Source organism: Trichosurus vulpecula, chromosome 1 (genome assembly GCF_011100635.1).
Source record: "Trichosurus vulpecula isolate mTriVul1 chromosome 1, mTriVul1.pri, whole genome shotgun sequence".
Classification (NCBI taxonomy): domain Eukaryota; kingdom Metazoa; phylum Chordata; class Mammalia; order Diprotodontia; family Phalangeridae; genus Trichosurus; species Trichosurus vulpecula.
Genome location: NC_050573.1, coordinates 256,214,403 through 256,237,704, shown reverse-complemented (window position 1 = coordinate 256,237,704; position 23,302 = coordinate 256,214,403).

The window sequence follows — 23,302 nt, the reverse complement described above, 5'->3', positions numbered from 1 at the left end:
CTCTGTATTCTTTTCTGTCTTCTTCAAGTCCTTCTCCCATAATCACTAATGAAAGTAGCACAGTATCTTATATCTAATAGATGTTAAATAAATTCTCCAATTCTCTAGTGAATCTGTGATCTCATCAATGTGGGCAATCCTTCCGATGATATAGGTCACAACCCATCCATGCCTGCCCATCATGTACATACCACCATAAACTCACCTCAGAGGAATCACTTCTTAATTGTTTTTGTATTGTGAGAATGTCATTGGAGCACACAGTTTGTCTATTGTTTGTCCTTCACTTTTACCACATGGCCAGTCCATTGATTTTGTTCACATGCTTCCTTAATGCCATGCTTCCTATTGCTTTTTCTTGCTTTTAATATGTTGTAGCTTGCTCATAACCACAATTTCCTCTTCTATTGTTTTTTGGATGATAGTTTTAGCTTTCTGATTGTGGTGTCCCATAACTCACAACCTTATAATATTACTGGAAGAACATGATATTAAAAAGAAATGGCCTTTGTTTTGGGGAGAAACTTGAAATCATTAAAAGAACTTTACCATTTCCTAAAACAGTTTCTTCCTGTTCTCTCCCTCCTGTTCAGTTCTGTGTCCAACTCATTCTGTATTATTGCATATGTGCAGGATATATAAATTGATGGACAAGTTCTACAGTTTGTTCATTCAACTGCATATTAGTATGGATAATAGGCATTCTTCATGTGCTTGTTTTTTTCTTAGATGTAGTTATACAAGACCCTTTAGAGTGATTACAGTGTGGGCAGAGCCAAGATGGTGGAGTGAAGCCCATATTTTTACTGAGTTATCCCACTCCTTCTACAACATTCTTTCTACAATTTTTAAAAAAGCACCAAACTGAATTCTAAGTGAGGAAAAGTCAAGAAAAAGTCATGATGAGTCATTTTTTCCAGAGCAGGGTAGCTTAGGAAGACAGAAAGAAACATCAACAGACCCGGAGGTGGTGGGGGGGGGGGGGTAGGAGCTGTGGTGTAGTGGTGGCAGCCAAAATAGCAGGTTGCAACTCACTGATAAGGAATGGTAAGAGGACTGAATACCTGGTCAGAAATAGATTCCAGGGGATCCCTGTAATAGGCAGAAACAGGTGCTATCTGGCAGCTTGACCTCCCATTATTCAGTTCCAGGTTGCCATTCTAGGGTGGAGAGGAATGGCTACCACTGAGAAAGAACAGGAGGGGTAAGGAAAAGAGCAAGGACAGTGACTCTGATCACAATACTTTGAAAGCACTGAAAACTCACTCCACTGAACTGTGAAATTAGCAGACCAGTATAAAAGACAGATACCTCCTGGCCATACATATCCACCTCAAGAGGTAAACAGAGCCCAAATTTACTGATAAAATGAGCAAATGCACACACCCAAAAGACCTGATCATAAATAGCTACCATGGTGACAGAGAAGCTCAAGACACAAAATCATCTGCTTCCTTCTGTCTCCTATTTTTTGTACAATCTTTGTGGTACTCTTGAAATGATCTTCATCTTCCTGTCCCTTCAGATCTAATTCATTCATCTTCTAAAAGCTAGCAAACAACCTACCTCTTTTTAACTAATATGTATAACATTTCAGAGGTTCTAGCTGTCTCCTCCAGATGCTTGTTAAACAAATGTCCTTTTCTGAAGTTAAACTATAAATGCATTTAATCATTCTTAGATGTTTTTGAGATGAATTTATTCTGAACATTACCCAACTAGTGTTTTGTGGGATATCTTAAATTGTTCTATATCCTATATCATTGTTTATCCAAACTTTCCTTTCAAGGCCCCACTCCAGTTTTCCTCAGTCCACTCACATCTGTACTGTCTTCTCTTGATTTTGAACTTGTAATATTTATTGTTTGTATTGCTTTTTATAGCAACTAATCATAGACTGCCTTTGAATTTTTCTTGTACTACTTATATTGTTATCTTTTCAAGCACATAGCTAGATTTTAGGCTTCTCCTGGCCTCAAGATCAGGAATTGTATCTTATTTTCATCTTTTCTATCAGCTAACACATTGTCTTGCACATTCTGAAAGAGGAATTCTCTCCCTGAGAAAGTCGTGTATACCCCTCCACTAAGGGGGCAGCTAGGTGGTACACTAGAATAGAGTGTTGGGCCTGGGGTCAGAAAGACTCCTCTACCTGAGTCCAAATCTGGCCTCACACACTTACTATCTGTGTGATGCTGGACAAGTCATTTAACCCTGTTTACCTCAGTTTCCTTATCTGTAAAATGAACTGGAGAAGGAAATGGCAATGTATATTCTAATATCTATGCCAAGGAAACCCCAAAAGGGGTCATGAAGAATCAGACATGACAGAAAAAAATGGCTCAACATCTACATTAAGGGACTTCAAACAATGACTGAATGACTGGGGTGGGAGTGGGGGTCAATAGATATATGGCAGACAGGATTCTTGTCCAGGTACAGGTTGGCCTGGGCAACATCTGAGGTCCATTCCAACTTCAAAGTTGTTATTCTGTGATATTCAAGACTTGACTATGATTTTTTAAAAAGTGATATTCACTTGGAATTCAAGGGTTTGTCTGTTTTCTAAACCTTTGTCCATAATGTATTCTCTAAGAGTAAAGCTGTCTGAGGATCTCCTTTTTGCAGACTGTTCATCAGGAAGAAATTATGTGAAAAACTGGACTTATCTCTCCTTGGCTTTCTGTCATTTTGCCACAAATTTTATCTGTTTTCATTAAGTACTATGTGATTTTTTGTGACTGATTTTTGGTTGATCTGATCACTTCAGTGAAAAGTGCCTTTGTAGAGCATGTTTTATTTTAGCTGCTGTCTCTGTGCCTCCAGGTGGCAGTGGCTTGTTTGCTGAAACATGGTATCTTTTGTGACACCAGCAATTTTGGTGTCCTATAAGGATAGTTAATTGGTGTCTCTCCTGCTTCTTATCACAGAGTAATCGAATGACTTGTGTTGTGAATTCATAAAACTCAAAGCAATCTTACTCTACTCCTTGATAGCAGTTAGTGCAGAATATCATGGAAAAACCTGGAAATATAACTTGGAAATAACCTGTTACTCACATATTGCAAGCCCATCAGAGCTTATTTTAAGGAATTATAAGATAAAGTTAATTTTTAAGAGAAATGGATAAATGGTCGAGTAGTGCCGTTGGTTTCCCTCAGCTAATCAGCAGAACAGTAGTTTGTTGTGGGTTGAATTGTAAGCATGAGTTAGTCAAGTTCTATCGTATTAATTTCATTACTAGACATATGATCACAGTGGGAAAACAACATTTGGTTTAAATATTAAATGTTCTGTGGATATAAAACTGAGAAACTTACTGACAGGGAAATTCTTATTTTATTCTGGGATTTCCCCTCCAAAAAGTGATTGGCTTCTTTATTATTTTGTACATTGAAAATAGGACAAGAAAAAGGTGTACTGAAAGCACATGAAGAAACACCCACCCAGGCCTCTGTGAATGTTTCTATTAAGAAAGAGTAAATTAGTCTTAGTAGTCAGACAGAATGCTTTGGCCTGTTGCTACAGCAACAGTTACACAAGTGCCATTGGGAAAATCCCCCACCCCATACCCTCCACTTATCTCTAGATTATGTTGTAGCTGCAGCAGGTGCCCCTTGGGGGTAGAATCTGTGCTGTATCCTGGGCCATTGCCAGTTGTCCTGACTTACACCTTGCCACTGGACTTCTATGAGTGGAAGAGAGAGTAAGGCTAGTGACTATGTGCAACTCTGCCTCAGTTAAATCATGTGCAAGTCAAGACATCATCCCATGATGTCACTGGTCCTCTTTGAAAATGAAAGACAAACAAGAACAGCAACAAATAAATATATATATATATACAACTTTTTAAAAATGTATTCATTACTTGCAGTCTTTTTCGTAGTAAAAATAGGTCATCTGTCCTATAATGAACAGTTATCAATATTTATGACCCTTTTCTTTTTGAAGGAATAAATCCTTTACTTAAAACTACCTTTCCCAATCTTTGATTTCTGCTGGCGATCACATCGTGTTAAAAAGCTATAGTTTCGGGGGCACCTAGGTGGTATGGTAGAAAGAGCACAAGCCCAAGCCCCGGAGGCAGGAGGACCTGAGTTTAAATCTGGCCTTAGACACTTGATGATTACTAGCTATGTTACCCTGGGCAAGTCACTTAACTTGGGCAATTGGGATTGCCTTGCAAAAAAGCTATGGTTTCTTTATTTCCTGCAGTGCAATAGATCCTTTTTAGAGAATTTCCAGGATGACACACAGACAGAGAATGTGCACTACATTGGGCTACCAAATGGGCTACCATTTCAACTTTTGGAGGGAGGACCTACATTCATAAGAAGAACTCAAGTGGGAAAAAAACCTGGTCAGCCAGTTCAGTTTGGTTTTAGTTATGGTTATACTTAAATGAGGTCACTTTAGGACCTGGGGTCTCAACTCTGAATGCTAGAATGTCATAGAAAATTATAATCTGAGGATTATTTGACTTAAGAAATGAGAACAAAATTCTGCATGGTAATAGAGGTACATTAAAGAAACAAGAAGGTATAGAACTGTATTAATAAGCATTTATTACGCAGGGAGGTTGGTACTATTATTATCCTCAGTTTGCAGCTAAGGAAACTAAGACATAGAGGTCACAGAGCTAGTAAGCGTCCAAAGCCAGATTTGAATTCAGGCCTTCCTGACTCTAGGCCATGATGTTATCCACTATACCACCTAGCTGCCTATAATAATTAATATTTAATTTAACTAGGTACAATAAGACACTAGGAAAGTCATTCATGCTATCCAAATTCCTGTGAGAGTAATTTTTGTCAGAATGTCATAAAAATTCTAATCTGAGGTATGCCTGACTTAAGAAATGAGAACAGACTTATGCATGGCATCCTATCTTAGTGGTAATAGGGAGGGAGGGAGGGAAAAGGTCGGGGGGGAGAGAGAAGGAGAGAGAGAGAGACGGAGAGAGAGAGAAGAAAGCAAAAGAAAAAAAAATAGATAATAGGTCAGAGGATTTTTTTTGGCAAACATAAATTTAGAACAAAGAGCTAGATTAATGGCCTAGGTATCATATGACTTTTACCTAGAAAGAAACTTAGAGGTCATTTAGTCCAACCACATCATTTTCATTCCTTCATTCATTCAACAAACATTTGTCACCTACTTTATAGGAATATAAAAAGTCCCTGATTTCAAGGACTTTACATTCTTTTGGGAGGAAATAACAACTATACATATAAGAGAATATGAAATATAAACAAATAAATACAAAATAATAACAATAATAAAGGGTAAATACCAGAAGTGAGATGTGTCAGCATGGATCATTGAAAGGGGCTGGATTTGGAGTCAGAAAAACAGGGTTTGCTTCCCGCATCTGCTACATAAACCCGTGAGACATTGAGAATGCCCTTTAACTTCTCTATGCCTCAGTTTCCTCATTTGTAAAATGTGAGAGTGGGACTAGATGACATCTGAGGTTCTTTATGGCTCTAAATCAATGATCTTCTGTGATCTTAGTTTCCTATGAAATGAGGAGATCAGGAAAGGGAATGTTTAGGAAACAGCACTTCCTCATAGGTTTGAAGGAAGCTAGATGCTCTAAACAGTGGCATCAACCTTAAATACAAACAGAGCCACCAAACCAAATCCAAGGATCCCTGCAGATTTAGAAAACCACATATTAACATCATGTGCATTCTATTGCATTTTTATTTATTTTGTTAAATATGTCCCAATTACATTTTTATCTTGTTCAAGCCACAGTCAGAATGGTAGCTGGCCAGTTGTGGCCTGTTAGACACCTCTGCTCTAAATGAGAAGGGAATGCATTCCAGGCATGGGGCACAGCCTGTCTAAGGATATATAGATGGGAGATGAAATGTTGTGTATGAAGAATAACAAGTAGCTCAGTAGATCACAGAGTGTGTAAAAGGGGAGTGACGTATAATAAGCCTTCAAAGGTAGGCTGTTGCCAGATTTCAGAGGGTTTTAAATGCCAACCAGAAGCATTTGTATTCAATCCTAGAAGGGACAGAGGGGGAATGGAGCTTTGTGATCAGAGAAGCAGGTGTCCAGACAGGAGCTTTAATTTAGCAATATCAATTGCAGAGGGGAGAAATTTGAGTTAGGGAGACCAATTAGGAGACTATTGTAAGAGTTTGAGAAAGAGGTAATGAGAGTCTGAGCTAGAATAGCAGCTAAGTAGGTAGAGAGAAGGGGTTAGACACAAAAAATGGTATGGAGATAGAAGAGCATTTTTCAGATGAGGAAACAAGTGCAGAGAGAGACGAAGCGGCTGGATTCTAGTATGGTTCCTTCAATTTGAAAACCGTTATTTTACTACAATACCACAATGGAATGGCTTTCCTTGAATTACTGTAAAAATATGAACCAGGAAAAATGTTCGTGAATCAGATCACACTTTTCCAGGATAAGGCCACACCTCTTGTTTTTTCAGGCTTCCTGGAAACTATCATTCTTCTTTTTGCAATTTTCATTATAGAGCTTTCATTTAACATGTTTTCATGATAGGTTCCAATTCCCAAATTTAAAGATTATTCAAATTTATTCTATATCAGGCTATTTCCAAACAACATCCTAAACACTTTCTTAGAAACAGTTCTTCTCTCACAGTTTATTTTCATAAATCTTGACCTTGTCCCTTGATCTGGGGGGGGGGTCCTTATTTTGGAACCTATATCTCTCTGTTCACTAACTGTATTCACCATTGCATAGATACTACTATTAGCTCCTTGATCGTTATGCATTGTGTTTATGAATGAATGACTTGCAAGGGAATGATGTAATTGTAATATAATGGATGAGATTCTCCTAATATTTTTGCAAATCATCCATGAGCTTTGGAGCTTCCCTAGTTTACCTTTGACACCTAAGCTTATTCAAGACTGATCATGCTGTCTGGTTCACTCCAAGTAGATAAACCTTTCCATTCCAAATACTAAGATCTTATGGTAAGTGTTATCCTGAGAAACAGCCCTGTAGCAGAATGACCAATACAATATAGGAAAATTGTTCTGGAGATGTCTGAAGTACAGAGGATATAGAAGGGGTTTTTTTAGAATACTGAGTATTAGTGATAGAAAGGATATTAGAAATCATCACCTATACCTCCATTTTATAAATGAGTAAACTGAACCTCTGAGAGCATGTTTTTTTTAAAATTTATTTATTTTTAGTTTACAACATTTGGTTCCACAAGCTTTTGAATTTTACATTTTCTCCCCCTTCCCAAGACAGTATGCAACCTGATACAGACTCTACAATATACATTCATATTAAACATATTTTCACATTAGTCATGTTGTAAAGAAGAATTATAACTGATGGAATGAATCACAAGAAAGAAAAAACAAAACAAAAAAAGAGAGAAAAAGCAAATAGTACGATTTGATTTCATTCAGATTCCATGATTCTCTCTCTGGATGTGGTTAGCACTTTCCATCATGAGCCTTTTGGAGTTGTTTTAGAGCCTTGCATTGCTGAGAAGAGCCAAGTCTATCAAAGTTAGTTAACATAAAATGTCTGTAAGTGTGTACGGTGTTTCCTGGTTCTGCTCCCCTCACCCAGCATCAATTCATATAAGTCTCCAGGTTTTTCTGAAGTCCCCTGCTCATCGTTTCTTATAGCACAATAGTATTCCATTACATTCATATACCACAACTTGTTCAGTCATTCCCCAATTGATGAGCAACCCCTCAATTTCCAATTCTTTACCACCACAAAAAGAGCTGCTATAAATAATTTTTATACACATGGGTTCTTTTTCCATTTGTATGATCTCTTTGGCATACAGCCCTAGAAGTTATATTGCTGGGTCAAAGGGTATGCATATTTTTATAGCCCTTTGGGCATAGTTCCAAATTGCTCTCCAAAATGGTTGGATCAGTTCACAACTCCGCCAGCAATGCGTTAGTATTCCAATTTTCCCACATCTTCTCTAGCATTTATCATTTCCCTGTTTTGTCATGTTAACCATCTGACAGGTGTGATGCGGTACCTAAGAGTTGTTTTAATTTGCATTTCTCTAATCAATAGTGATTTACAGCATTTTTTCATATGATTATGGATATTTTTAATTTCTTCCTCTGAAAACTGCCTGTTCATATCCTTTGACCATTTATCGATTGGGTAATGACTTCTATTCTTATAAATTTGACACAGTTCTCTACATATTTTAGAAATGAAGTCTTTACCAGAGACAGTAGTTGTAAAAATTCTTTCCCAGTTTTTTGTTTCCCTCCTAATCTTGGGTGCATTGACTTTGTACAAAACCTTTTCAATTTAATGTAATCAAAATTATACATTTTGCATTTCATAATGTTCTCTTTCTCTTGTTTAGTCATAAATTCTTCTGTTCTCCATAAATCTGACAGGTAAACTATTCCTTGCTCTCCCAGTTTGATTATAGTATCAGCCTCTATATCTAAATCATGTACCCATTTTGACTTTATTTTGGCATATGGTGTAACATATTGCTCTATTCCCACTTTCTGCCATACTATTTTCCAGTTTCCCCAGCAGTTTTTGTCAAATAGTGAATTTTTATCCCAGAAGCTGGAGTCTTTGGGTTGGTCAAACAGTAGATTACTATAGGCATTGACTACTGTCTTGTGTACCTAACCTATTCCACTGATCCACCACTCTATTTCTTAGCCAGTACCAGGTAGTTTTGATGTTTGCTGCATTATTATACAATTGAAGATCTGGTATGGCAAGGCTACCTTCCCTACTATTTCTTTTCATTAATTCCCTTTATATTCTGGACTTTTAGTTCTCCAGATGAATTTCATTGTAATGTTTTTTTCTAGTTTTCTAAAATAATTTTTGGTAGTTTGATTGGTATGGCAGTGAATGAGTAAATTAATTTAGGTAGAATTGTCATTTTATTATATTAGCTTGGCCTACCCATAAGCAACTGATGTTTTTCCAATTATTTAGATCTGACTTTATTTGTGTGAAAAGTGTTTTGTAATTATGTTCATGTAGTTCCTGGGTTTGTTTTGGCAGGTAGACTACCAAATATTTTATAATGTCTACAATAACTTTAAATGGAATTTGTTTCCCTCTCTCTTGCTGTTGGGCTTTGTTAGCAATATATAGGAATGCCTATGATTTATTTGGGTTTATTTTTTATCTTGCAACTTTGCTAAAGTTATTTATTATTTCAAGTAGTTTTTCACTTGATTCTCTGAGAGTGTGTTTTATAAAAAGTCATCCAACCAGTTAAGTAATTAGAGATGGGATTTGAACTCATATCTCCTAACCTTTTTCTCTTTCTTTTATTCCACAATGCCCAGATTACTTTTTCTTTTTTATGTAATATGGGTCTGGTGCATGCACAAATCCCATCACCTTGTTTAACTAATACAACCATTCTACATGGATGACATGACTGATGGAGAGTCATGGAGATTTCTAAGAGGAGTGTCTCAGAGATATCACAGGGCTTGTGTGAACTTTCCATAATTGGTTCCAGGTGGGCAACTATGTGGTTAGGAAGAGCCTTTTTTGATCAACTATGCAGCTAGAATTGTTATCATTTTCAAAAATGTTTCGTCATGTCTGGGGTAAGTAGGACTTTTTTGTTCACAGTTTTGGGTAAGAGATCATAAATTACATTGAATGACCTTGTTCGGTTGTTCACTCATGTCTGACTTTTCCTGATACCATTTGAGGTTTTCACAGCAGAGATACTGGAGTGGTTTCTTTCTCTAGTTCATTTGACAGATGAGGAAACTGAGGTAAACAGGGTTAAGCAACTTGCCCAGGGTCACACAGCTACTAAGTGCCTGAGACCAGATTGGAACCCAGGTCCTCTTGACTCCAGGCCTGGCACTTTATCCACTGTACCACCTAGCTGCCCCTAGGATGATTTTGGAGCTTCCTTATTCCTCTGAGACTATATGATCCCCTAAGAAACAAGTCTTCATATTTGGCCTTCTTGTTTATTCTTTTTTTCCATTTTTTGTGAAAGAAAAATATTCATCCTGTGTCATCCTTCCTTACTTTCATCTTCTGTATTTTTTTAAATCTAAATTGGTTGGTGAATTCCTTGTGCATACACATTAGTGACTTCAGGCAAGTCCCATTTCAACTCCTCATTAGAATTGTTTTCCTTTGTGTCTTCACAATTTCACTCCTGAGCATCCACATCTCTTTCTGTGTGGCTTTTTTTAAGAGACAAGCTGAGGGCTACAGTGAATGAAAGACCTATAGAATTAAAGACTTTCAACCCAAAACTTATTTCAAGGTTTATTTGTAAGGAGAAAAAATATCACTAGGTCCTTGAAGGCTAAAGTGTTTCTAAGCCCTAAAAGGCTTGGAGCCTGGGCCTGGTGATGGAGGGCATATCACCTAAATTAGGAGAGGCTGATGACTAAATTGAGCACAGACGATTACCAGTGACATTGGAAAACCACCTGCAAAATTATACGGGGGCTGAGATCCATGTTGACATTGGGATGACCTACTCCATCAAATCACAATCACTGAAATATTCAATAGAACAATTAAAAATAACTAGCAAAAGGACTCCAAGATATTGAGGACAGCTAGGTTGCACAGTGGATAGAGCTCCAGGCCTTGAATCAGGAAGATCTGAGTTCAAATCCAGCCTCAGACACTTATTAGCTGCGTGACCCTGGGTGAGTCACTTAACCTGTCTTTGTTTTAGTTTTTTCAGTCCCATAAAATGGGGAAAAGTCCTAGTACCTTCCTCTCAGGGTTGTTTGATGGATCAAAAGAAATAATAATTGTAAAGTGCTTAGTACAATGACTGGGACATCACAAGCACCATTTGTGTGTTAACTGTTGCTATTATTATCATCTGTGGAAGATTTCTGAGGACAACAGAAGAATTGCACAGGATCAGAAGAGAAAGCTAGGTTGTAATATCTTCTGGTAGAGGGATTATTCATACCAATGACTCACAGACATATTGATGTATCTAAGCTAAGGTTTTGCTTTTGGAGAATGCCTAACAGACACAACCTGCAACTAAGTGGTCAGATAACTGTACAAACAATGGCGTCAACATGTTTAAAAGAAAGTTGTGCTATATAACCCGGCTTTAAAGGGTAGAATATTTTAGAGCTAGATGACAGGATTCTCAGGCAGCTGTTTTATGAATCAGGGAAACTGTTGGTGAGGTTGACAGAAAAACACAGCATTAAACCCCAGGGCATAGTAATTAGTAGGGGAGACTTCCAGTGGGACATGCATCAGAAGGCTCTCTACACCTTGAGAATTTTGATAATTTTTCAGCATTGATGTCTAGAATGGGATTATCTATCCACTATTGTTCTAAGGATCGGCCACGACATTCCCACATCTTTCTGAAAGCTTGGCACAGCAGAAAGAATGGCAGGTTTAGAATGGGAAAACCAAACCAAACCAAAAACCTGGGTTCAAATCCTCCTGGCTTCACTTACTAGATGTATGACTGTGGAGCTTCATATTTCTTTCAATTCCAAAAGAAATGTAATTATATATTTTTTGTTGCTGTTGTTCAGTCATGTCTGATTATGACCCCCTTGGACCGTAGGACTCTACTACTATCTATGGGATTTTCTTGGCAAAGATGCTAGAGTGATTTGCCTTTCTTTCTCCAGCTCATTTGACAGATGAGGAAACTGAGGCAGAGTTAAGTGACTTGCCCAGGGTCATACAGCTAGTAAGTGTCTAAGACTGGATTTGAACTCAGGTCTTCTTGACTTTAGGCCCAATACTCTATCCACTGCACCACCTAATTGCCTCCCTCAAGTTTCTTACAGGACCTCAAAATAGATATTTATGTTAGATACCCTTGGATTGATTACCTAATTTTTCAATTTGGGGTCTAATAATTTGATGTACCTAGCGTACTCTAGTAGCTGCTCCCCCCAACAAGACTGGCCATGTCATCATGCATTCTCAGCACTAAGCACAGTGGCAGGCACATAGTAAACACTTAATAAATGTTCATGTATTTGGGTGGGAAATTAGCATATCTCTAGACAAGTACATTTTCTGAGCAATTTCCATTTCTACTGATGGTATTTAGTCCTCTTGGTCAGGATGGTTAAGACTATTTAGCTGTCCTAATGCTCTTCCTAGGAAAAGAGATAGAATAGTGGCAGGTAGTTAAGCCTTTTCCATTTCTGATCTCTTAGTACCCCTGGAGTTTGATCATCTCTTTTAATATTCACACTGCACTTTCTCGTACTGAAAATGTTGCAAATGGTGTCATTTGTCAGTAAATATGATCTGCCCCAAGCAACGGCTCAACAATTTAAATTACAAATATATTATATTTTTAAAAAATAACAAAAAGTTCAGATATTTCTCCTAGGGAAACTTTGAATGCTCATCTTACTAAAAAGAATACTAAAGATAACCATATCATTGGCTATCTATATTCATATTTAGCGATTGTCCCAGCTATTGGGTTAATGGTATGTTTTTTCCCCTTTTTATTAAATTTTTGGCATCTTGAGGGTGGGCCTCTGGTTTATATATTATATTACCAAACTATCAAATCAGATGACAGATATTAACTAATAAGGTCATGATTTTCTTTAAAAAAATTAACTTATTTATTTGAACTTCATCAATTTATACATGACATAATATCACAAATATTCCAAAGACCTTTACAGTATCAAGATATAGCCAAGGGAGGTATTTTGGATTCTCAAAAAAAATTCTCTTCAATTTAAGCCAGAAAAAAATAGAATATTTTTGTATCTAAGCCTGGTAGGTTTCTGCTGGTCAGTTCTCTATTTTTCTCAAAAGCAAGTTCCTAAGAACAATCTTAATTTCCTTCTGGTTTTCTGGTTTGTTATAGCACTTTTAGAAAGCTAAAGGAGGTAAGTGACTTAAAGAATGATATGAACAAATCTATTTCTCCCACAGTATTATGTAGAACATGGGGAAAAGAGTAAGACCTTATCCTAGAAATCCTACCAATTAGAAGGAAGGAAGCTCATCTTCTTTTGCAAAGGCATGAATTCTTTCAGGGCATTAGGGTTCTATTTACAACATGCTCCTCTAAAAAGTGAGCGACTCATTGGTAGGATTAAGTCCATTAAGAGGTATATATAGGTACTGTGGCCATTTGCTTCCTATTAGTGAACTTCACACATGCTGTAATTTCATGCAGTAGCACACTCCATTATGCAAAATAAAAAAAATGGAACCTTGCATATTGTATTCAGCTAATGAGGGTGCTTCTTTCCACTCCCAGTCCCTTGGCACTTTTTATTCCTTCTCCCTCATCTTCCACTTTCTCAGTATTGTTCCTTGTACTTTTTTATTCCATCGAGTAGCACTAGGTTAGAGTAGAAAGATCACTGGACCAGAAATTAGGGCACCTTGCCCAGGCCTTGCTGCTAACTAGTTGTATGGCCTCAGGCAATTCGCTTCACCACAAAGGCCTCAGTTTCTTCTTCTATAAAATGGGTCAGTTACACTAGATGATCTTTAAATTCCCTTCCAACTCTAAAATTCTATAATTTTTCCATATCTTCTTCTTCTATATTTGGTGGCTTATCCTTTTTTCTTTCTGTGAAAGCCTTTTATCTTACTGTCTTCTAGTAATAAAGGCCATACACATACAAATCACAATATCCATCTGAACATACATATTTTAGGTTCATGAAAAATGTTCAGATAATACTTTTATAAGGTTCTGTGTATGTCTATATATAATGCATACTTCGTTCAAATGAAGCTGATGTCATTTGTAAAAGCAAAAGGGAAGAGCTCTACATATTAAAAAGGTATACAATTGAGAGCCAAGACGGCAGAGTAGCAGGATTCAGTACAGTGAGCTTCCTCTCAAAACTCCTCCAAATAGACCTAGAAAATGCACCAGACCAAACTCTGACTGCAAAATGCAAAAAATAGTCACATTGACTTATTTTTTTCCAGCCTAGGTTGGCATAGGGACACAGATAAAGAGTTCAGCAGACACTATGGATAGGATCTGTCTTGGAGTACACTGTTTCACTGGGAGAGGTCATGTACTGAGGTAAACAGAGGTCTCAGACACCAGGCACCAAGATGGGGACAGACACGAACTAGAAGCTTTGGTACTTGCTAACCAGTTCTGCATCACAAATGTAGAGTAGAAGAGACCTGTGCCCACTCCCTGCAGTGGAGATGAGGCTGAGAAGCAAGTAGCTGCTGTGTAGCCCAGATTCTAAGAGCAGAGCAGTATCTAAGTTCCAGATTCTAGCCCAGTTTGAAGTCAGCAGAGGAACAACTAGGCCAGGAATCTCCGACTAAAAAGAAACTTGCAGTTCTGGGACTCATAATCAGCAGTTTCCCATCTGGCTGATAGGGACTGAGTCCAGCAGAAGTCTACTATTCCTCAGAGCAGGGAGGCAGCAATCAGACTTTGCTTTGGATCAGACCACTGTGGGAAAACTGAAAGCTTGCAGGTTCCCAGCCTAAGCTATCTCTGAGATCCTAGAGTAACACAATACTCAGTATGCCAACAAAAAAAGAAAAACATTAACCCAGATCTTTCCTCCAAAAGTGTACAGAGCCTGGATCTAACATCAAGTATGAAGTCAGGAAAGTGGCTGGAAGAATAAGCAAACAGAAAAGAATCCCAAAATATAGAGCTGTGATGGCAACAAGAATGCTTAAGATACAAATCCTAAAGACAATGGCTTCAAAACATCTATAAGTAAGGCCTCATAGAAAAACAAAGTTTAGGCATAAAATCAACTAGAATTCCTAGAAGAGATGAAGCAAGAGTTTAAAGTCAGCTTAGAATGTTTTTGTTAATGGAATGAGAGCATTACAGGAAAAACAGATAACAAAGAAGAAATATAAAAAATGATTTGAAAAAGTATTGTTTGTTGTTCATCCTTCATTTTTTAAAAGGATCAATGACATCATGGGGTGATGTCTTGACTTGTATGTGAATTGGATTTAAATGAGGTGGAGTTGCACAAAGTCTCACTCTTTCTTCCAGAATCAGCAATGTTCGATAGCAAGACAAAAATTAAGATGATCTTCAGTATTCCAGGATGCAGTGGATTACTTTGGTGTCTTTGATGTCTGACCAAGTTCTAAGTGCTCCACAATGCCTGCTTCAGCCACTTTCCTGGCTGTCAGAACACATTGTGCTGATCTGACCTTCTGCTGGGGAAAATCTTCACATGCTTGGGGTAGACATTTCCCTAGCTCACCATTGGGTTTGAGGCCTGTCAGTTACCCTCAATCTGGTTTATCTCATCTGCCAAGATAGTTTTACCAGAGTGAGGCTGCTGCACATACTACAGCTTCTTGAAGCCACAAGTGAGAGTTGGGTATGGACACCAAATGTGAATGAGCAGCCCTGAAAAGACTTGGCAAGCCCTCTTACCAGCAGTGCTTGGCCTCTCTGAACACCCCATATGCCCTTGAAAAGGTATTTACAGATTGGCACTAGAAGTATAAAACCTTACCCAAGCAAAAACTCCCTGAAAATTAGAATGGAACAAATAGAAACCAATGACTCTATAAGACAATAAGAAATATTAAAACAAAGTCAAAAGACAAAATAAAGAAGAAAATATGAGGTATTTCATTACAAAAACAACCGACCTGTGGGGAAAAGTTTAAGAATCATTAAATTATCTGAACATCATGATGAAAACAGGAGCCTAGACATCATAATTCAAGAAATCATTTTTTAAATGCCCAGATCACTTAGAAGCTGAGGGCAAAGTAGAAATAGAAAAAAATCCACTGCTTACCACCTGGAAGAAACTTTAAAAACACCTAAGAACACGATAGGGCTTCAAGGGCTCCCAGATTAAAGAAAAAAATACTGTAAGTATCCAGAAAGAATTCAGGTACTAAGGAGAAACAGAGAAGATCCCACACTATTTAGCAACTACCACTATGGAGAAGCAGAGAGCTAGGAATACAATATTCCAGAGAGAAAAGTATCTATGCTTATAGCCAAGAATAACTTAATTAGCAAAACTAAGTATAATCCTACAAGGGGGAAATGAATTTGCAATGAAATAGAGGATTTTAAAGCATTCCTAATGAAAAGGCTAGAATTATGCAGAAATTTTGAATTTCAAACACAATACTTAAGAGAAATATAAAAAAGGAAACGTGTAAACAATGATAAAGGATTAAAAGGATTTACTGCAAATATTCTAATATGGAGAGATGTATCTCCTGTGAAGGTTTTCATAAGGAACCATCGAGGAACTAGAAGCCCGGAGAGTAGTTCAATTATATATTAACGATTTTAATAGAAGGGAAAAACAGGTGGAAGAGGAATACATTGGGGAAGGGGGATGGAAAAGAATGTTAGGGGAAATACTTTCATATAAACAGGGTGCTTAAGTAGACATCTGTACAGTCAGGGAGAAAGGAATAAGGAGGACTGGCTGACACTTGAACCTCCTTCTCATCAGAATTGGTTAAAGGAGGGAAGAATACATACAGTGTCAGGGGCAAAAATACTTTTCACCCAATGAGGAAATAGAAGGAAATGGAAAAAGGGAGTGGGGGAATTAGAGGAGGGTAGATTTGGGGAGGGATTAGTCCTAAGCAAAACAGACTCTAAGGATATACAAAAATATTGATAACCCTTTTTTGAGATTGCAAAGAATAGGAATCTAAGAATGTACCCATAAATTGGAGAATGGCTGAACAATTTATGGCATATTAATATGATGGAACACTATTGTGCTATAAGAAATGATAAAGGAGATGATTTCAAAGGAATCTGGCAGGACTTATGTGAATTGATGCAGGGTAAAATGAACAGAACCAGGAGAAAAAAAAATTATACAAAGACTACAGTATGGTAAAGACAAACAACTTTGAGATAATTAAGAACTCTGATCAATGTAATGACTAACAATGTAAGAGACTCAGAGTGCAGATTACAAAACAGTTATGGGACAATATAAAGCTACAAGCCTAACATTTTTTTTCCTGCAAAAACATAATATTGGGTAAAACCACATCACAAAAGGCAGTACCATAATAAGTGTCATAAATGGGAAGTTGGCTAAAGTGTGTGGCAGCGGGGTCCCATGATTTTATGATAGGGTTTGGTTACAGTGCATGACAAATGTTACTGTGAAATGACACGGTAATTGAAATCTTATATGGAATATGTCTAGTATCTTGATGTATTCAACCATCTAGGAATCTGAGATTAGTAGTGACATTCTGCTAAAAAGCAAAGGATCTGCTAATTTTTTTATTTGCCTTTTTGACAATTGTATCATTCTGAAAGTAAAGGAACCAAAGAGAAATTATTACTGAAGACTTTTAATGGTGACTGACAGCAAACCAATTGGTGATGTGAATGTGATGGGAACCTTAGGGAGAATGAAAGTTTCTAATAATTAAAGAGAGGAAAGTTTGACATGATCAAGCCTGTAACCTAGCCTTTAGTGAAATACTTTCCTTAAAATTCAAAGAAAAGAAAATTGTGATCGCAAAGACAGAGATTCTAAAAGGAAAATTAGTTCATGAGGGATTGGAGGCTCTCAAAATATAATCTGTGCAATTTTAAATACTCTTCATGCAAGATTAAAGGGGAAAGTATCTAAAGAAACCAATGTGATTGAGGAATCCAGATTTTGACTGACCATGTTCTTTTGCCTCATTAATAATTTTAAAATTGTTTCTGAATCAGCCACCTGTCTATACTTGGACCACCAACACATTACAGAGAAAATAAAGATTTGTATGAAGCCAGAAGAAAGAACAAAAAGGAGGAAAAGATATGAAATGCAATTAAAACAAGTCTATTCAGACCTATGTAAACAAATTATAGATAAAAAATGAGATATGGATGGCGTAAAGGACATAGACACAGACTAAAATAATTTCATACAAAAGTTTAACAGAAGTAATTCAATTATGATAACAAGAAGACTAAAAAGAGCATAAAATCATTTTAGTTAGCAAATACATGACTTATTTGCTAATTGTAGAGATGTAGCAGCCAATGGCAATAACTGTCTAAAATATAACCTCATTTGTAAAATCACACATAAAACGATAACAGTAGATTGTGTGTAGTTTACCTCACAAAACATCAAGAAGCAATAGAGTGAAAGACTGGTTTAAAGAAAGCTTGGTAAGAGGCTCAAGTGAGAAAATCTGTCTTTAGGGCATTTGAGAATGAAAGTGGAAGGAGAACCAAAGACAGACAGAAGAATAATGGAAAAATTTTCCAAAGATTTATTTAACAAATTATTTTATCCATAAAGGACAGGAGGGCTACCACATTCATACCCAACATGAAAGTATCAGGTGTGTTTCATTTTTTTAGTAAAGAAGTAGAAATGGTATTAAAGGCAAGAAAATTTTAAAAAAACAGAATAAATTAGACCAACTGGATATACTGCAGATCTATCCTGGAGGACATAATTGAATTGTTGAGGGATCACTTCACAAGCAATCTGAAGGAGAAAGGAAACATCTAAGGTGGTGGGGGCAGAAAGTCTTAGATCTGAAAAATAGTGACTGACCAAAAAATGATGTCAAGAACTACAAGTTTTTATGTAAATTTTTCTGAGAATAACCTATACATTCATAAAAGGCACCCTCAATGACAGCTTTACTAAGTAGGGAATAGGCAGGCTTTTCCAAATTGTACTCCAAAGTATACCACAGCTTACTATCACACACTTAACTCAAAAATGTAGGAAATGTGAAATGTCACTGTGTTTATTGAATAAAAAAAAATGGAGAATTTTATTCAGAAAAGCAAAATGTAGCAGAGAGTCTGAGTTGAACAGAGTTATCTTATGGATGGTAGGATCCTCTGTATGCTCCAGTTTGTGGACAACATCCTGTTCTACTCATCAAACTCCAAAAAACACAGAATCTTCTAGAAGAGATCTCTCACCACCCAAAAGACCTTACCATCCACACAGGAAAAAAAAGTGGATTAGGAATGCATATCATCCAGGTTATGAAGCAGTTAGGGGGACAACCAATAGAGAGTATGTGTATGCATGGGTATATATGTGTTTTCACATGACCTATGATTTCACCAGTGTAGGAAGCTTCTGATAAAGAGCTTTCTATATATAAACCAATGTAGATTGTCTCATTATCTACAACTTGTATTCTTAGAGAATTGCCTGAGGGCACAGAGAAGTTAAGTGATTTACCAAGAATCATGGACAAGAGTAGCATAAGATGGTCAGTCATTAACAAGCTGTAATCTTCATTGAGTGTCAACACTGATGAAATCATAGATCCACTTGAGTGTTTGATTAGGTTCAAAAGATAGCAGGATGAACACTCAAGAGTGACAGGAACCTATAAAGACAGCAGTGAGATAAATAACCAGAATAACCTGAGTCTTAGAAGAATACTAATAGAAACTGAAAAAAATTTCAAAATTACGTTACAAATAAGAGAACAATTATGGGACAAGTCATCTACTTGGAGAAGAATGTGATGATGTAAGTATGACAGAAAGATATCCACCTCCCATTTTGCTTCTCTGTTCTATATCCAGGAAAGCAGGCTTAAAAGAAAAAAGGAAAAATAAATGTAATAAAGAAGTAATAGCAGTACAAAATAGGAATGAGTTTAATAAAAGAACAGACAGACATCTTAAATGGGCTTGTCTCCAGGTCAAGGGTGCTGAAAGAATTTATTGATGTGATTATGATGATGTCAAAAGAATTCATTGATGTGATGTTAAGTGACAGAATGACAAGAGACATGTGGGAGAATGCAGAGGTAGTCTAAAACTGTAAACAGACAAATCTTATCTTCATTTAAAAAATGAAAAAGGTGAATTTCATAAACCATAGATAAGTAAATAACATAGATCCTAGGAAAATTTTTAGAATAGGTTTTTAAACAGAAAGAGAAAATATTTAGTTGATTATGAGGAACTAAAATGAGTTCACTAAGAATAATCCAGGCCAAGCTACCCTTATTTCTATTTATTGTTAAAGATATTAGATTGATAGGCAAGGGAAATATTGTAAAAATAGTATATATCGATTTCAACAAGGCATTTAACTGGGTTTCTTATGACTTTTTTTTTTTCATGAGATGAGCAAATACGTATGATGGGAATACAGTTAAGCAGAAGCTTAGCATGTTAAGTCCAGCAGTTAATCAGTAAGTGTTTATTAAATAACTACTTTGAGTCCAGGACTGCACTAGGTGCTAGGGATGAAAATATATTGAATTAAATGATACTCATTCACAAGAAGCTTACAGTCTGATGGGGAAGACAGCAAGACTATTGTAGGCATATAAATAATAAATAGAAGGAAAATAAATACAACATTGTTAAATACAAGGTAGCTTAAATACAAGGAGGGTATTAGCAGTTGAGGGAATCAGAAAAGACCTCACAAAAAAAGATAGTCCTCAATCTACATCAAAGGAGAGGGATCAATGGCAGAGGTGAGGAGGGAGTAGATTCCAGGTATGGTGGATACCTAGGGAAAGACAGAAGCTGGAGTGCCCTGTGAGAGGAAAAGAGGGGGCCAATTTGGCTACATGTCAGTGGCCAAAAGGGAACAAAGTACAACGAAATTGGGAAGATAGATTGTGAGAGGGTTGTGAAGGCCTTTAAAAACTGTATAGCAGAATTCATATTTTATTCTAGAGGCAGTGAGAAGTCGGAGGAGTTTTTTGGCTAGAGGACTGATGTGATCAGATCTCTTGGAAGTGGTGAGGAGAAGGGATTAATGAGGAGAGATGTGATTCTGGCAGGACAATTAGGAGGCTGTTACAATAATCTAGGCAAGGGGTGATGAGGGCCTGAACCAAGGTGTTAGCTATATGTAGAGAGAATGAGTGACAAGTGGGAAATGCTATAGAGGTAGAAACATCCAGATTTGGCAACTGATTGGATATGTGGAATGAGAGCGACTACTGAGTCAGGGATAAAACCAAGTTTACAGATCTGGGTGAATAGAATATTTGTGGTTCCTTTAACAGATATAGGAAAGTGTGGAAAAAGGCTGGATTTGGGGCATAAGATAATGAACTCTCTTTTGGATATGTTGAGTTTGAGATATAACTGGTTTGAAATGTGTAATGGGCATAATTGGTGACGCTGGATTAAAGCTCACTAGAGAGATGGGGGTGGGACACACACATCTATATAGAGGGGCAGCTAGACAGCATAGTGGATAGAGCATGGGGCCTGGAGTCAAGAAGACCTGAGTTCAAATGTGACTTCAGACACTTACTAGCTGTGTGGCCCTGGGCAAGTCACTTGACCTTGTTTGCCTCAATTTCCTCAGCTTTCAAATGAGCTGCAGAAGGAAATAGCAAGCCACTCCAGTATCTTTGCCAAGAAAACCTCAGTCACAAAGAATTAGACATGACCAAACAACAACAAATGTACACATTCATGTGTGTGTATACATACAATCAGCCTAAATATGAAAACTAAATCTATGGGAATTGATGAGGGCAACAAGAAAGATTATAGAGGGGAAGAATAGGGGACTTATGATGGAGTTCTGGGAAATACGCATGTTTAGGAGTTATATAAATGAATGTACACAAAGAATATTGATCAATGGATCAATATCAACGTATTGGTGAGTTTATAACAGTTTATCAGAAGATTCTGATCTTGGCTTTGCAATGCATGTTTTTAAAAGAAATAATCACTTAGATGAAGGATCAGATTATAAAAAAAACTTTAGATAACAAACCTAGGAAAGATAGCCAATATGTTGGATGACAGAATCTGGGTTTAAATGTTCTCTAGGTTATAGCAGTAGAAATATATCAAAAAGTTAAATTGAACAAAAATAGATGTAAATTTTTCCATTTAGGATTTTAAAAGAAATTAATTGGGAAAGTACAGAATAAGGGAGACCTAGATTAACATCATTTTGTATAAAAAACACCTGAAAATCTTATTTGATCCTAAGATCATGAGTCCATTGTATGATGTGGGTCCCCAAATAGCTAGTACAGTATTAGAATTCATTAACAGAAGAATTGAGCCTAGGTCAAAGGAGAGAAGTAGTCCCATTCTTTTCTGTGATGATCAGATTCCATCTAGATCAGGGCTGTCCAACCTTAAGTTATCTTAGGGCCATATTAAAATAGAATCATTATTCAAGGGCTACACCCAGAATAAAAAATACAGTACACTAATAGAAAGTGGGGGAATGGGCATCATCACTACGACAAGTGAAGGCGTGAAGCACAAAAGCAAACACAAAACAACAAAGACACAACACAACAGTATAAAAATAGGGGCATACAGACTATTTGAAGGAACCGAGCATGTTTAGTCTGGAGACAAATAACTTTGGACAAGATGTGGAGCACATGGGACTTGACTATTCCAAATGATCAATCCATTTGTTAACAGTGGACCTCCTGGTACATGGTTGGCCCACCACCTTTTTTTGTCATGTATCTCTCAGATGATATTTTATTCTGCTACTTATGCACAATTCATCATTGCTCATATATGGACCAGTTTATTTCTGTCCACCATTTCCCTCTCCGTTGTCCTTTGGGTGACACAAAATGTTAGAACTTAAGGTTGTGGTATTCCATGATTTGCATGCAGCACAGTAGCATCCTCAGAAAGGACATAGGCATGTAGAGATATGGATTTTGTTTTCATGGTAATGGTGGTGGTGGTGGTGGTTCTTTTGAGGAAAGGTTTAGGATTGATGAAATCTCTGTATTATTTCTTAAATTATATCTTTCTTCCTCTTGTTTTGATCTGGTCCTACATCATTATCTTGTGTCTCTCTGAGGTGTCTGTCCAAAATGAGCTGTTGATGGACCAGCTGTAACTGAATATATAAGTCTGAATATTCATTCTTAATACATTTAGTTTTTCTGTGTGGAGTGACTTAATTCTTTCAAGTGATAGTGAATCTCATTTAGGAGGCTCTGCAAAGGTCTAGATACTGTCAGCACAATGTCATCCTCAAACAGGAACTTCTGGAGGACCTCATGCCCTATGAGAATTCCCTTTTCCATATGGATATAGGACTGGACATCCACCGTGAAGTTAGCAAATGCCTTTGACACATAAACATCTTCATTTTTATACCTTGTCTGATGTTGACAATCAGAAGATGGTCAAAGAGTTTTGTCAATTTTTTTCCATTTGTAGCTCTGAAGCATCTCTTGCACTCATACTCTTCTACTCACTCACAATGTCACACTGTTGTCCAGATACTTAGAACATTTCCTCTGGACTATGAGGATAGTCTCCCAAGTGCTGACATTTCCACTCTAATCCATCATCTACATTCCACAAACCACTGATGTGATTTTCCTAAAGTTTAAATCTGACCATGTC